Genomic DNA, 15,955 nt, shown 5'->3' on the forward strand with positions numbered 1-15,955 from the left:
CGCAAGATGAGGGGCTCTGGGCACGCAGGGGCGGGTAGTATGCGGGGGCCTGGGCCACGCGCCTCCGTGTGACTCCCCAGCTGCCACGCGGTAGCCGTGGGATGTCGGCACGCACTTCACCTTCGTCTGAGTCTCCGGGAACCCTGCGTTCCTCCTCTTTGAAGCCGGCGTAGTAATGGTGGGTCCCGTAGTGTGCTGGGAGCATCCGGGAGAAATGTGGGTTGTGGAGGGCTGGGATGGCCTGCGAAGCTTGACACCCAACAGCCGCTCAAGTCCGCGGTGTTTGTTAGTGTTTTTGCCAGCCCGATTGCCACGTACGTGGACGCTGAGTTTGGAAACACAGGTGAACGCATAGTGATTGACCTGTTGACATCACATGACAATAGCATCTATGTTTCCAGACTTCGCGTCCATCAGTTCTCACCCAAGAGTCCAGGCCCTTCGAGAACAGGGCAGCTTAGAGGAGGTGAAGCAGAATCACACCCTGGCCTGCAGGCTGGCCTCTCCTGCCTCCTGGGTGTCAGGGGCCGCCCCCCCACCCCAGCACAGCCACCTGGCTCCCCAGTGGGAGGCCAGCCGACGCCTCTACTCTTGTTTTGACCACACCTCTGCTGGCCCGAGGCCCTGAAAAGGAGGCCCAGAGGAGGACTCGATGCCTCGCTTGAGGTAGGTGGGACCACAGCCCCTCCAGCAACCCAGGCGCTTTCTTCTGCTGGCTGCAGACTGAGCCCACATACAACCCCTAGCACGCGTGGGCTCCCTGATCTGTGCCCTGCCCCATGCCAGCTTCTGGGGTCCAGAAGAGGTGCAGAGTCCCCATCCTGGCAAGGGCTCTGCTGCAGAAATGAGCCCCTGGTGGCCAGGCCAGGGCTCTAAAGGCTCAGAGATTGTGGGGGCCAAGACGGGTCCAGATGGGCAGGGAAGAGGGGAGGCAGGCCAGGCTGGGGCCAGACCTTGAAGGACAGGGGGGATTTAGCTCTCTGGAAGGGGTGGCATTCCAGAGAGAGAGAAGTGTGTGGGAAAAGGTTTGGAGTCATTCCTAGGGAAAGGCATGCCCTCTCCCATAAGACATCTGGACTGCTCTGGCCCAGATGGCCTCGGCTCTCAGTGACCAGTGGCTGTGGGGTGAAGCAGATGGCCAGCGAGGGGCGGGGCCCCCCTCAGGCCTGAGCCAGGCGAGGCCAAGTGGCCCACACAAGGCCAGAGCCCGAGACTTTGGCACCAGGCACTCGGAGCTCTCGACTCGAGAGTTAATGATTCATTTGTGGCCAATTTCTGCTGGCCATTGCCTGGAAATTCCCAAGCCTGCCCCTTCCATCGGCTCTGGGAGCTCCAAGAATACGGTCTCATTCACACTTGGCTGAGGACATCTCACCCACTATCCAGGGAATGGCTTTTAAAATTAAAGCAGGAGGGGCGCCTGGGTGGCGCAGTCGGTTAAGCGTCCGACTTCAGCCAGGTCACGATCTCGCGGTCCGTGAGTTCGAGCCCCGTGTCAGGCTCTGGGCTGATGGCTCGGAGCCTGGAGCCTGTTTCCGATTCTGTGTCTCCCTCTCTCTCTGCCCCTCCCCCGTTCATGCTCTGTCTCTCTCTGTCCCAAAAATAAATAAATGTTGAAAAAAAAAATTAAAAAAAAAAAATTAAAGCAGGAGTGATGCAGGTTAGCTGTTAGGAAGAACTGATTATGGGTGGTAGGCCAAGGGCTGGAGTGGTTGGTTTGTATGCAGTAAAGTTAGAGGCCCCTCTCTAACCCCATTTGCCAAGTGTTCACGGTGCCCCCCCGTCTGGCTCAGAGAGGTGTGAATGGAATCCAGTTTAGTGTAATGTGGAAAGGGGTTGCAACGGTTACCAGGGGGAGGAAATAGAGCTTGACCCAGAGCAGGACTTGGCTAGGTGGAGAAAGCTATAATACATGCAAAGGCCCTGGGGCATGAAAGTCCAAGGGAAGTTGTTCAGGGAGGTTGAGTAGTTGTGGCGTGGCTGGAGTGTGGAGGGTGTGAAAGATGTCTAGAAGCAAGGACTCAACTCACAGGTAAAGGGCTTCGAGGACTTGGGAGGACCTGGCAATGAGAAGTCAGGACTAGTACCTGAGCAGGGAGAGGTGCGTTTGATTTGGGTTTTGGGGGTCATTTACCCGTTCGTGTCTTGATTCTGCCGGTCGGCAAACCTTTCTTGGCACCCTGGTCTGTGCCAGGTCAGGCCCAAGCCCTGCATAGGTCCCTGCACCTGGGGGGAGGTGGGCTAGAGGGAAGGGGTTACGGGTAGTGATCCAGGGGGGTGGGGTTGCCGGGAGGGTCAACGTAGAGACAGGGAGATGGCCAATGACTTTTTTAGACCCACCCGGCCCTGCCACCCCAAGTCTTCAGGTGAGCAAGGCAGGGGTGTTGACGTGACCTTGAGGGACTGTGTGTTCCTTGCAGACTGGACAGAGAGCCTGGAGGTTACCCCTGTGCTGTATGACCACGTGGTCCTACTGAGTCCAAATGCGTATCTGTTGCTTTGCAGATGAGCAAACGGAGGCCCAGAGACGGGAGGGTCAGTGCCGTCCCCCTCTCCTAGTCCCGGCTGGCTGCACACATGTCCCAGCCACCCACCCACCCCCTGCTGATTTAAGGGTGTTTCTCTAAATCAGGCAAAAGAGAGCAGCCTGATCCTGCAGGTTGAAACGTCCGGGGGCTTGGGGAGGAGGCTTCCTTTCTATCTTCAACTTCGCAAGTTTAATTTCTTCTGATTATTTCTTGACAGTCCCAGGCGTTGGTGGTAAACAGCGCTCTCCCCAGAATGTTTCCCTGTGACAGCAGCTTTCTCTGGCGAGGGTGCTATCAACACTTGGCAGGACCTCTTCCCGGCTCCTGAGAAGTGAGAGCTTCTGTCAGGCATTCAAGAATGCGGCTCTCCTGGTGTGCCGGGCCAGCAGGGGCCTTGTCTCTTTGTTCCCCGAGGCCGCCAGTAGCCCAGCCTGGCCTCAGAGCCTCAAATGGCCCCCGGTTGTAGATGGTTCCCAAGAGGAGAGGCGGGGCAGTATCGGGTATCTGCCGGCTCCCCGAGCCCTGGTGCCTGGGTCCTTGGCACAGCTCAGCGGCTGCAGGGAGCTCATCTCCAAAGGGTAGTAGCTCTGCCAGACCCGTCTGTGGCCGGGAGACCAGCAGTGTCCCGGCTCTGTGGCCTCCATGGCCTGCGTCACACTGGCTTAGGTGTCCTGAGTCAGAGGCAGGAAATGGATCTGCGTACGGGGGTGGAGGTGCCGTTGCCCTGGGTAGCTGGGGTGAACCCTAACCTCCTGCCTGTCCACGCTATGGGGGGCCTGGCCTGGGTTTGAACAGTGCCTGGAGGAGAGGCTGCAGTGACAGCCAAGCCCCTAACCCCACATGGCCGGTAACTGCCATTGAGACATGCAGAGCTGTTGACAGGATCAGTGCTCAGACACAGGCCCAGCTAGGCTGCAGTGCCTTTGCTCGTGCTTTCCTGGAATGCCCCTCCCAGACTTGTCCTCTGGATGAGAATTTACCCAAGAATTACTTCTTTGGCCAAGCCTTCCCTGAAAAACGCCACCACCCCCCCCCCCCTCCAGCCGAAGCTGCCCCCTGTTCCCATGAGCCACTCTCTGGACCTCCATCACGGCCCCTAGCACGATGTAGTGTGACCCCCCCCTTTCCCTGCAGAGGGCCCCCACATTTACCGGTGTGGGTGCGTCGAGCTTACTGCTGCTCCGTGGTGCCTGACATATAGTAGGCACTCAGGAAAAGCGGGCTGGATTTAATGAAGGGGTTCTCAAAGGCTGTGTTGGAGTGTCCCTTTGTTAATGATGTGGTAGAGAGAGGAAGAGGGAGTTTGCCAGCAGAGAGGCTGACCTCCCTGTGCCAGGCCCGCCCCGCTCCCCCCCCCTGCACGCAGCCTGGGCCCCCATAATTGCTGGGGGCTGCTGCGGACCCCTCCCCGCCTCCATGCAGCCCAGCGCCTTCCTTGCTGGCAGGAGCCGACTCCCTGGGTTGGCCGTGTGATCACTCTCCAGAAAACACCCCAGTGGAAACTGCATGAATGATTGATAAGAGCTGAGAGCTGTTTAATTTTTTCCCCCTGTTTAATGGCTATCAATAATTTAATACGCTCTCTGTATGTTTTTAAGAAATAGCACCCATTTTGCCGTCTCCGGTTTAGCGGGCTAAATGATTTAAGTGTTGGAAACGGGCTCTGAGGATGGAGGTTGAGCGAGTCAGAGGAATCTGGAGCCTGGGGGTGGGGGGAGGCGGGTTCAGAGCCACCAGCGGCATCGGTGGCCTGGGTGTGTGCGTGTGTGTGTGCGTGTGTGTGTGTGTGTGTGTGTGTGTGTGTGAAGGTGGGAGGGAGGGAGGAGGGAGGGGGCGGGTAAAAGCCAGCGCCTCTCTGCTAAGAGCAAGATAATTGCTTTTCCGGGTCTCACCAAGCAGCAGCTGAACAGCTGTCAGCTCGCTGCCCCCCCTCACCCCAATGCTGAGCTTTTCTGGATGACTCTGGGGGGCCCAGGGGGGCTAGAAAGGAGTTTCAGCTAGGACCACTGTGGGCTCAGAATCCCCCCTCCCCCTGACATCTTTGCCCCCTTCTAAAGCTTTTAAATCATTTTTATTTTAATGATGCAGTTCGGCTGCTGCCAGCCGTGGCTTCCAGATGGGGTGGGGGTGGCACTGGAGTGGGGAGCTCAGAGTCACTAATCTCGGGGCCCAAGGGGACCAGGAAGGTCATCTGCCAGTGCTCCCCGAAACTTTCCAGATGCAAAGGATCACCTGGGAGGACTTGTTAAAAATTTAAATTTCTGGGCTCCATTCCAGAGCCACAGACGTCCATTCTCCAGGGAGAGAGGCCTGGGAAGCTGTGGGCTTACCAAGCAGCCCAGGTGATCCTTATCAACAGAGGAGTTTGGGAAAGAGAGAGTCCAGCTCTAGTTCCGACGCTCACAGCACCCACAGCACCACGTGGCCACTCCCTCTGTTGGCACCCCTCTGGGGACAGTGCACGCACCACTCTGTGAGATCGCACACCCACCTGTGGAAAGTGTGCAAAGTGTGCTCCAGTCCAGAATCCCTTCTGCTATTAGGCTGGGCCCACTTAGCTGTCCCCGTGTGTGTGTGTGTGTGTGTGTGTGTGTGTGTGTGTGTGTGTGTGTGTAGTTAACCTCTGCCGCAGGACAGATTCCCTCTCCTAGGCCCTGGTGTCCTGCCCTCTCCCATTCAGGCCATCCCCTGGCTTATCTACGCCTCTCTGCTGGGCAAGGAGCTTCCTGTTGTAGCAAAGCACTCTGGGTATCAAAGAAAACGTCCAGGGTAGCCCGGGCGTGGGGGTGGGGAGGGCTGGGCAGACACCGTCACTGGCACAGTGGGGGCCCGGAGGGAGGCAGAAAGAGACCTGGGCCTCCCAGTCGTCTTCGCCTGTCAGGGGCCAGTCCTGCTGTGGAGACAAAGATGTGACTCATCAGAGATCGTCGACTCAGCCAGACCTCTGGATGCCAGTGAGGGAACTGAGGACTCCCCCAAGGTCACATGTCCATGAAGAACAGAGAGCTGCAGAGATGGCGCGGGGGGCCCAGAGAGGGGCATCGAGGATCGAGGCCCTGGTGCTGGGGGTCATCTGAGACCCCAGTCACCCAAGGGCCGGGAGCCAGGGCCGAGTGGGGGTTCCTCCTCACCAGGCTCTGAGAGAGACAGGTCAATACCTCCAAGGGTTTCGAGTAGAGCCGATGCCCCATCTGTATGGCGTTTCAGCACTTCCTCTTCTTTGCCTGGCCGTTTGCATTGTTTCCGCAGAGATGAACCCCCGACTGCACGCCAGGCTTGCTCTTTTATTTTACTTGATAATTAAGAGGAAACGAGCGGTACGCATTTCACAGGTGTTACCGTCGACTGCAAAATGGGGCACCCTCCCCCCGAGCTCTCCTCCATTCTGTAGACCCTCTCTGTACCCCCAAATTCAGCCTCACCCTCAATCTGTGTGGGAGAAGCCTGGGTCCCGGGAGATGTGGGCATACAACCCATCTTGCGATCAGCACTCCCCCAGGGCCCCGTCACCCCCTGAAATCTGCTCTGGTCTTCGCGATGTCACTCTGGGGTGGGGGGAGGTCTCGTCACCTAACCCTGACAGGGCTCCTGCTTGCAGAGCTCTGAGAGCTGGGGAGACAGAGCCAAAGACTTCTCCATGCTCAGGAAGACTCAGCCCCAGAGAGAGAGCTGTGTGAATCTGGATAGCTGGGCAAAGCCTGGGGCAGTCAGGGAAGGCTTCCAGGAGAAGGTGCCACCTGCCCTCAGGCTTGAATCGTGGAGGGAGGAGGAAAGGCATCCCGGGTGCAGAGGTATGAGGTGGCCCGGTGAGTGTGCGGGGGGAAACACCAGATGAGTAGGGCAGGGGCTGGGCTGGTGAGGTGGGAGGACCAGGGCTGGGCTGGATCTGGTCTGCCCAGGTGGAGGACCCCACAAGGTTTGTGTGTTTTCAGCTTCATCCATGCAGAAGAGTGTGCACATCCTAAGTGTAACTTGACCAACCGTCACGAAACGAACACGGTCACGCAACCACCACACAAATCAAAAAACAGAACATTCCAGACCCCCTAAAATCCCCTGTGTGCCTCCTCCCACTCACTGCTTCCCCTCCAGGGTAATGACTCCTGATTTCCAACAGCATGCTATCTGTTCCCTATTGCTGCCCAACAAACCACCCCAAAACATAGTGGCTTAAAATACACGACCACCATCGATTATGTCTCATAATTCTGTGGTTTCCCTGGGCAGTCCCTCTGAGGAGTCCCTTGGGCTCGCGTGACTCCAGTCACCTGAAGGGCCGGCTGGACTGGAATGGAAAGTTGGTGATGAGCTCAGTCACATCTGGCCGTAGGCGCTGGTTGCTGGCTGGGCGGCCTCCGTACGGGAGACCGGCCTCCGACAGGGCCAAGGCCATAAACTGCGCGCCCCTTAAAGCCTGGCCTCCATAAGTCCTAAAATGTTCCTTTCACTGAATCCTATTGGCCAAAACCAGTCTCAAGTGCAGTCCACATTCAGGGGGTAGAGAATAGACTCTCCCCTCTTGCTAGGAGTTGCTCTGTAAAAGAATGTGCTCCCATATTTAGTCCACCACAAGCACAGAGTAGATTTGCCTGCTCTTGACCTTTCTATAAATGCACCCCTGAAGGGTGTTCTCTAGTGTGTCTGGCTTCTTTTGGTTGTTACGTTTGTAAGATTTCTCTGTATTATCGGACACGGTTGCAGATCATTTGTTCTCATTGCTGTGTGGTGTCCATTCCATTGTATGGATGTGCCAATTTCTCTCTTCTGTGGTTGATGGCCATTTGGAAAGCTTTGGGGCTTTTTTTGGCCATGATGAATCGCGCTGCTCCGAACATTCTAGTACACGTCTTCGGGTGCCCACATGCACACGCGTATGTAGAAATGGAGGGGTGCCTGGGCGGCTCGGTGGGTTAAGTGTCCGACTCTCAGTTTCGGCTCATGTCATGGGTTTCGGCTCACGGTTTCGTGGGTTTGAGCCCCACGCCGGGCTCCGCGCTAACAGTGCAGAGCCTGCGTGGGATTTTCTGTCTTCCTCCCTTCTCTGCCCCTCCCCTACTCGCCCTGTGTCTGTCTCTCTCAAAATAAATAAATAAACTTAAAAAAAAAAAGATGAAGAAATGGAGTTGCTGGGTTGCTGATAAGCACAGGGTGGGAGATACCTCCAAACTATTTTCCAAGCTGGTCGCCAGTGCATGTTCCATCAGGAGTGTTTGGGAAGCCTGCAAAGGCTTTGTGGAGGGGAGTGAGATCTCAGTGGGGCTTTTGGAAAAGTCTCCCCCTGGTTGAAGGTCACTGAGCCTGAGGCTTTCTATAATGTCCCCTCCGGGCCCACCTTGAGCCATAGGCCTCCAGGCTGGGGGACGTAGGGCCATCCGATCAGATGGCCTGGCTGGTCCCCCAACACTCAGGGAAGCTGGGTGCCTGCAGCTGGAGGGGATTGCCATGGCGGTCTCCATCCGTGACAGCTCTGGGCAGTGGGCAAGGCAGTCCCCAGAGAGACTGGGGTCTGCTTCTGGCTTTGGCTCTCTCTTGCTGTGGGACCCGGGAGGAAACCCTTTCCCCATCAGGGCCTCGGTTTCCACATTCGTGAATCAGCAGAGAAGGGTATCACCATCACCAAGTCTCTTGCCTCTTACCAACCTGAGCCTTGTATTCTAGAATCTAACGGGGGGGGAGGGCATCAGGAGGCCCTTGGAGAGCTCAACGGGCTTCCTGATTTCAAGACACATGTCGGTTGGCCAGTTTTGTTCCTCTTGTTCACCGAACACCTTCACCGCACTGTCCGTCCGTCACTCACTCGTCTGTCCGTCCATCCCTCCAGCGGTCGCTGGCCTTGCGAGCCTCAGAGGATAAACTAGATCTCATTCCTGATGTCCGGGAGCTCTGCCCAGGGAGGAAACGGGCCTCCAGAAAGCCGGAGAAGACCCGGTCAGCCAGACCCCAAGCCCCTGGGTGATGAACAAAGAAAGAAGGGGCAGGTCAGGGAGGGCTCTGTGGAAAGGGCTCAGAAAATTACACAGAATTTGTAAGGAAAGGGCTCACTTCACTTGAGCAGAGTCTCCAAGGCCAGCAGGGCTTTGGAAGACAGAGAGAGGAGTGGAAGAAAGGGCTCTGAGCGGAGCACCAAATTTATCCCAAGGCTGGGGTCCCGGGGTCCCGGGGTCCTGGGGTCCCGGCCGGCTGCAGCACAGTGGTTTGTGTGTGTCGGGGTGCTGGTGCTGTGGCATGGGGCCGCAGAGGGGCAGCCCCCCACGCCGGGGCTGGGGCCAGGCCTCTAGCACGAAGTCCGGGAGACAGGCCCTTGCCGGGGAGGGGGCGGGCAGCGCCCAGCTTCTGGAATGGCTCCGCTTCGGTGTGCCAGGTCAGCCGGAGGAGCCCAGGCGGGCAGAGCCTGCCGGTCAGTGAAGCTGGTGGGAGCTGCCGGGAAGGTTAGCTTGAAGCTCACTGTGCCCCCCTGGTCTGTCCCGCAGGACTTGCAGCGCTGTGCCCGGCCACGTCGGACCGCGGGAGCCACAGCCGTCTTCCCTCCTCGACCTCCTTCCCCTGACGCTCTCAGCAGCCTCGAGTCCTGGCCATCCGCAGAAGCCTTCGCAGGTGAGCGGGCCAGGCTGGCCCCTGCTGCGGCTCACACCAGCCGGCGTGGGTCCTGGGGAGCGGGCGGCCAGGCTGTCACCACTGAGGCACAAGGGGATGGGGCTCACCTCCTAGTTTTCGCTTCCTCCCTGGCCTCCTCCTCTCAGACGGAGCCAGACAGCGGAGGGGGGTTGCGCCCTGGGCTGGGACTTTGAGATTTGGATGTATTCTTTTGCCAAGTCCCCCGTAGCCTTAAGCAGGCCCGTGCTTCCGCTCCTGGCGGCCTCGGCCCTCTCATCTATACGTGAGAATAATAATGCTGGGTCTGCTGACATGCTGAGCATTTCACTGTGTGCCAGGCACCATGCTAAGTGCCGTGTAGCTATTAATTCCTTTCATCTGCACACCAACCTGTGAGGCGGGTGCCTGGTATCCTCTCCATTACATAGACAAGAAAACTGAGGCTTGTGGGTTGGGAAGTAACTTGCCCAAGGTCCCATGTCTGGCTGAGCCTCCCGTGGGGTTCACCTTTGGCTCTATATGGCCCCTAATCCTTGGACCATTCTGTCCCTGGCCTTGCCCACCTCTGCTAGCCTCTTCTTGGGGGGCAGGAACTGAAACAATCCCGGGGTCTTCAGAAGTGCTGAGTCCTAACCCAACTCGAGGCAAAGGGAGGGTCTTTTACAAGGTAAGTGTGGCTACAGATGTCTGGGGTCGTGACTCATTTGTGGATGTGATGTGACATGGACCAGGCCCGGCCTCTGGGGTCACCAAAGTGGCACCTATGGCCCCTTCTAGAGGAGGGGCATGTTGGCTGCGTAGGGTTCTCCCTCTCTTGGCTTCCCTAATTCAGTTTCCCTAGCTTGTACTAAGCAAGCTTAATACATGCCAGGCGTGATGTCAGGCCCCAGGATACAGGGGAAAGGGGCTCGTCTCATTCTGCGCTCCGGCGGAGAAGCAGGGAGATCACTGCAGATGTCGTGCGACCCCGTAGCAGTGGAGCAGACAGTGTTCAGAGGTTAGAGGGGGGCGTTCTGGGGGAGGTAACTCAACAGTGAGGAGCGTTGTGGGGAGACAGGAACAGGGGATAGGTAGGAGAGCCTGGCAGGATGGGGGATGAGGTTGGCAAGGGGATGGGAAGATTATAAAGGGCCACAAATGCCAGGCTGGAGAACTAGATCCCCAGGGCAGTGGGGAGCCACGGAGGGTTCTGAGTCAGGTAGGTACCTAATGAAGGTGGCTGCATTGGAGAGGCCATTGGAAAGACCCTGCTGGAAGCAGGGGGACTAGTGGGACTCTCCCAAGCCACACCAAGAGGTCAGATGCCTCAAGTAGGGCCAGAGCAAACGGGCACAGACAAGGAGTGAAAATATAAGACCCCAAGGCAGGGAAGTTGTCAGGATTGCAGTTGGCCAGGGTCGGGGGGTGGGGCATGAGGGTGGGAAAGGTGCCAGGATGTGGGATGGGGGTTAACGATAGAGTGAGCATAGGGAGTCTGGCATCCAGGAAGGCTTCTTGGAGGTGGTGGGCCAGGTATCTATGAGAGAGCCAAGATTTTCACGAGGAGGAGGATGATTTGAGTGGCACTAGAGTTACATGTGGGCTTCATGTTCTCATGCAGAAATATTGATACACACAGAAGTCCCAGAAGATTCTCCCCACCCACAGTCATACCCATAACCATGAATGCAAGTGCACACACACTCGTGCACACAGGTGCATACATGCTTACAAACCTGTCCATGCATGCTCAGGGGATACAGCTGTGCATGCACACCCGTACATGAATGGTCACGCGCACAGATGCACGCAGCAAGGTAGGAGGAGCACTCCCTCGCATGCATGTGTACACAGACATCACTCACGGGTGCTCCAAACATACACGCACGCACACAGATAGACTTGCATGCACATACGTGCTCGCAGACACACGTTCACAAACCGCATGGACTCCCCAGCAGAAAGGCACAAGCTCTCACAGCACACACATGCCCACACACGCTCAGGGATGCCTTCACGTGCACACACAAGGAGGGATGTGTTCCAAGGAGAAGTAGCTATTCAGGGATCGGTAGCTTCTCATCTGTCAAAGCTCCCAGGGCACAGGGAGTTGCGGGTTCTGCCTGGTGCGGGAGGTTAGCCCCTGTGTGGGGAGGAAATCTGGGAAGGACCTCCAGGAGACAGCCAGAAGGTGGGGAAAGATTTGCCGGGTTGCCGTGGAGGGACAGGGCGGACCAAGAGTAGAGCCTGGCTCTTGCAATGTCCCAGAGAAGTGAAAGTTCGTTCACTGGCCCTTCCCTCCTCCCCCAGTAAGCGTCCGTCAGAATTTAGTAGAATTGGGACCGGCTGCATGATTTGCCTAGTGCGAAACAAAAACGAGGGGCTCATTGTTCATAAATGATTACGGATTTCAAGACGATGGCGGCAGCACATGAAACCAAGAGTGAGTCCTTCTAAGCGTGGGGCCCCGTGCAGTTGCCCGTGAAGCCAGCCCTGCCCGTAATAGGGGTAATGGTCATGGGATTAAGCGCCAGGAACTGAGTTTGGATGCTGGCTCCACCAGTAGAGACCTCGGGCGTGTCCCCTGTCACCTGTGGGAGGCTCGTCTGCCAAGGGGAGAGATGCCGAGCTCTTCAGAGCAGTGCCGGCATCCACGTCGTCCCTGCAGCCCGTGACGGTGGCTTCGGTTAGGGTGGGATTACAGCCCCTCTGACAGGCAGTGCTGTTCAAGGATTCCCTGACCTCTGGCAGCCTAGTTCTTCTGTGCTTTGCCAAACCCACCACGGCAGGGGGCGGTGGGACAGTCTGCTCTGTGTTTTATTTGCGAATCTTCTGCCTGGTCGTCTTTTGCACACCCGTCTCTGCTTGGCAAACTCACTCCTGTAGGTCAGACGCCACGGGGCCTTCTCTGAGCCCGGCCTCTATCTCCCAACCTTTGCCCTGGGATCCCTCCAGGAGTCACCGTGACCTCGTGCACTGTAGACTTCTCTATCGTGTGCAAAGCCCTTGCACACTCCGGCAGGCCACTGAGCAAGCCCTGTAGAGGTCCTGTTCCCGTTTGCTAAACGGGGAACAGAGGCTAGTGCCTGGACCCAGGTCAGGTCCACAACAGGCAGAGGCGCAGACAGTGGCGACAGAGGGAGGTCGCTGGGCTCTTTTGGTATTTTGGAAGACTGGCTCTTCCCCCTGGTCAAGAGCTCCAGCCTCTGGTGGAGCTGGAGGTCTGGCCAGCTAGAGTAGACAAAGCCCCACCCCTCTTCCTCCCTGCGGGTGACTTGGCCCAGTCCCCACAGCCAGGCAGACTGGAGCCAGGTATATGTGGCTCCGGAGCTCGAGCGAGTCCCACATCAGGCAGAGAGGTGAGAGGGTCCCAGCTGGTCTGGGCCATACAGCCTACAAAGGGTGGACACAGAGAAAGGGTTTCTGGCCGGGGGCATGACAGCTGGTCCCACGTGGCCAGCACTCTGTAAAAGGTGCTCTGAACACCCGTGGTGGATGAAGGCAGAGGGCACTGACACGATCAAGGGTATGAACTCTGGGCCTCGGCTTTGGACCTAGCTCTGCCGCTCCTCTGTGATGCCAGATTAGTGGCTTAACCTCTCTGTGCTCATTTCCTCGGTGTTAACGTAGGGATAAGAATAGGACTTACCTCACTGCGTTGTGAGGAATCCAGGGAACTAAGCCATGTGAATCCTTGTGACGCTGCCTAGAACATGGCTAGCGCTCCACAGCATACGGCTTGATGGTGGGCGAGCAGCTGGAGGACGGTGACAGAGCTGACGCGAGTGCTGTGGACACATGGAGGAGGGTGGTGACATGGTTGGTGTCATTTAAGAAAGGACGTAGGGAGACAGCAGGATGGGGGTTGGGCTGGATTTGAGTTTCATGTGAGGTAATCGCAAACAGTTGTCGATCACACCTCTGTGGGCAGGGACCTGGGGTGACGGCCACACTCCCTGGCCGGCCCCTTCAGCCCTGGTTTGTGGCTTCATGCTGCCACCATGCATACCCATCCTCTGTCAGTCAGCAGACTTCCAGGGTTACGTGGTGCAAGACGGGTTCGGGGCTGGCTGCAGAGACCTTGAATGCCAAGCCCAGCTCACAGCGGGCCTGGCCAGGGCCATGCAGAGCTGGCATTCCAGGGTCCCCATGTGGCATGCCTGTCAGTCTTCAGCGCCAGCTGAGAATGCACACCCCACTCTCCTTGCCTGGAATTTGTTGCCTGCAGCCCAGGCCCCCCCCCCCCCCCCCCCCCAGCCTCTGCAACCCTGACCCCAGCCTGGAGCTGGAAATAGTTTACAGCCCCCTGATCATTCCTGCCGCAGGTGGGACACTCTCTGGGTCACCAGAGCGGGGCTACTGCCCTGGCAGGCTCTCTGGGCAGGACTTTGTTCAAGCCTCAGCCCTGCTCACACACCTTCTGTGTGACCTTGAAGCAGCTGCTGCCCTTCTCTGAGCAATTATTTATTGGGAAGTCAAACCAGAGGCCTGGGACAGGTCAGGGGTCACAAACTAATGATCTCAAGGGACTCAGCAACCCAGTGAAGCTGAGGTTATCGTGTTGTACAGATAAGGAAACTCAGAGCACAGAGAGGTTAAGAAGCATACCCAGGGTCACAGAGCTATTGGTACAGAGCTGGGATTCCGCCCAGTCTCATTTGACATTTTATTTGTATTTTCCCCACTCTGTCAATGTTTCTGAGTGATCTGTTCGCTCTGTCAGCCAGAGTGTGCTAAACATTTACCAGGCTCCCGTACTGTGCTAGGCGTTGGCATCCAAAAGTGAATCTGCGTTTGAGAAGCTGGGTAAGCACAGCCTTGGGCTTGGAGGTCACAGAGTCTCCAGGGCAGAGCACGCTTGGAGGGGGCCCCTGATGGGTGAAGGCAGTAGGAAACGGGAGGAGCAGCTCTTCCCTGACACTAGAGGAGGCAGGCCAGGGGACTGCCTGGAGGAGGAGGCTGGATCCTTACACAGAGGAGCGGAAGACTAAGGTCTTCCTGGGGTCTCCGCACAACTTGGCAGGACTCACCCAGTGGGATGTCCAGTTGGGGAGGAAAATTCATTCAGCCACAGCTGGAGGCAGATGCTGAGGCGGCCCCTGAGGGCCTCAAAGGCTGGGCCAGAGTTTGACCTTGATCCTGCAGAGAGTGGGGAGCCAAAAGGGCTGTCGAGCAGCAGCTCCTCTGTGAAGGACAGGAAGGGAGGGCAGGCTTTGACCCACTAAGTGGGGCTCCCAGCTCCACCCAGAGATGGTGACAGCAGGGAGGAACAGGGTTAGGGGCTTGTTTACTCCAGCTAGCTGGACCCCCAGCTTCTCCAGGCCATCTTCAGCACCCCAGGCACCTCTGGGCCTCTCCTGGGCCAGGGGCTGGAGCTCTTTACCAGGAGGAAAATGCTGGAATAGGAAGCTGCCCAGGTGCCACCCTCTGTTGGCACCACCTGCAGCCCTCCCTGTGCAGGGCGAACCCTAAGTGATGTGGTAGATAGAGACAGAGAGGCCTGAGACCAGCCCAGGGCCGTACAGCATCACCGTGGCAGGTGCAAGAGGCCAGCAGGCCAGGCAAGAGGCATCTTTCCTGAGGGTGGGAGGGAAGGTCTAGGGCTCCCTCTGGCTCTCCCAGAGTCCGGTGTGAGCCTCTCCAGTTGGGTGTGATCACCCCTGTAGGTCCACAGAGCTACACATGCGCCACAGGGACCCCTGACCTCGGCCACCAACAGGACTCTCCAAGGACGGGCTGGGATTGGCAAATTACGCCAAGAAGGATTCCTTGGGTATTACTCACCATGGGCGCTTCTCCCTCCCACTGATGTTTGCTCACCTGGCTCTGTCGGAGCTCTGGAGTTGGTCTCCCTCTGGTCCATAAGCCACACACTTAGGATGAGGACAAGCGCGACCATGCCCTGTGTCCAAGGCCCCCAGCCTCAGTGACCTTGCAGGGAGGGAGCGGACACTGGGCGGGGCAGCCAGGGTGGCATCTGTATTGGAGGGATACCATCCCTGCTTTGGAAACATAGCAGGTGTAGACCCTGGCAGGGCCCACGACCTGCAGTGGTGGTAGTGACCTGGCCATGGGGCGCAGTGTTTCTGGAAAGGCAGGACCAACCCCTGAGGGGCTGAGGGCACAGAGATTGGGGCCTGGGAAGTTCTAGGGGTCTGTGGAGGTTCGTCCAGAGCCGGCACTGAGAACTTGCATGGGGCGCTGGCTCTGTTAAGCCTCTTTTGTATTCCACCTCCTATAATCATGACCTCCTGCCAAGGCTTCTAACCATTAGGGCCTTTCTTATCTGTTTACCAAGAAGTGAGGGCTGGAGATTGCAGGCCCAGATGCCAGGGCAGAGAGAATGCTCTGGAGTCAGGGCCCTATTTGAAAGCCGACAATCTACATGGGGGTGAGAAAGGAAAATAAATTCAGGGAACTAGGGACCACTCCTGTCTCTTGTCCGCCCTTTGCCGAGCCACAGCAGGGTGCCCAGAGGCCTACAGTCTAGGACACTGGATTTGCAGGTATCTAGGAAAACCATCCGGGCTCCAAGGGAGTCTAGGGTCAAAGAGGGCTTCCTGGGGCTCCTGGGTGGCTCAGCCAGTTAAGCGTCTGACTCTTGATTTCAGCTTACGTCCTGTTCTCATGGTTCCTGAGATTGAGCCCCTCATCGGGCTCCGTGCTGATAACATGGGGCCTGCTTGGGATTCCCTCTCTCTCTCTGTCTCTCTCTCTCTCTTTCTCTGCCCTTCCCCCATGCACACTTTCTCTCTCTCTCAAAATAAATAAATGAACATTAAAAAAAAAAAAAAAAAAGAGGGCTTCCTGGAGGAGGTGGAGCTCCAGCCGGACCCTGAAGAATGAACGTGACT

General features: G+C 57.3%; 1 protein-coding gene across 5 annotated transcripts in view; it reads left to right on the forward strand.

The window, feature by feature from the left end:
• Positions 1-15,955, forward strand: part of ZMIZ1 (zinc finger MIZ-type containing 1) — a 234,249-nt gene that overhangs the window by 38,114 nt on the left and 180,180 nt on the right. For all 5 annotated transcript variants that reach the window (XM_040485550.1, XM_040485554.1, XM_040485553.1 and 2 more), the window contains exon 2: positions 8,999-9,122. The gene's annotated coding sequence lies outside the window, so the exon portion shown is untranslated. The remainder of the gene's footprint in view (positions 1-8,998; positions 9,123-15,955) is intronic.

This window comes from Herpailurus yagouaroundi, unplaced genomic scaffold (assembly GCF_014898765.1).
Source record: "Herpailurus yagouaroundi ecotype Mexico unplaced genomic scaffold, PumYag 163, whole genome shotgun sequence".
Taxonomy (NCBI): domain Eukaryota; kingdom Metazoa; phylum Chordata; class Mammalia; order Carnivora; family Felidae; genus Herpailurus; species Herpailurus yagouaroundi.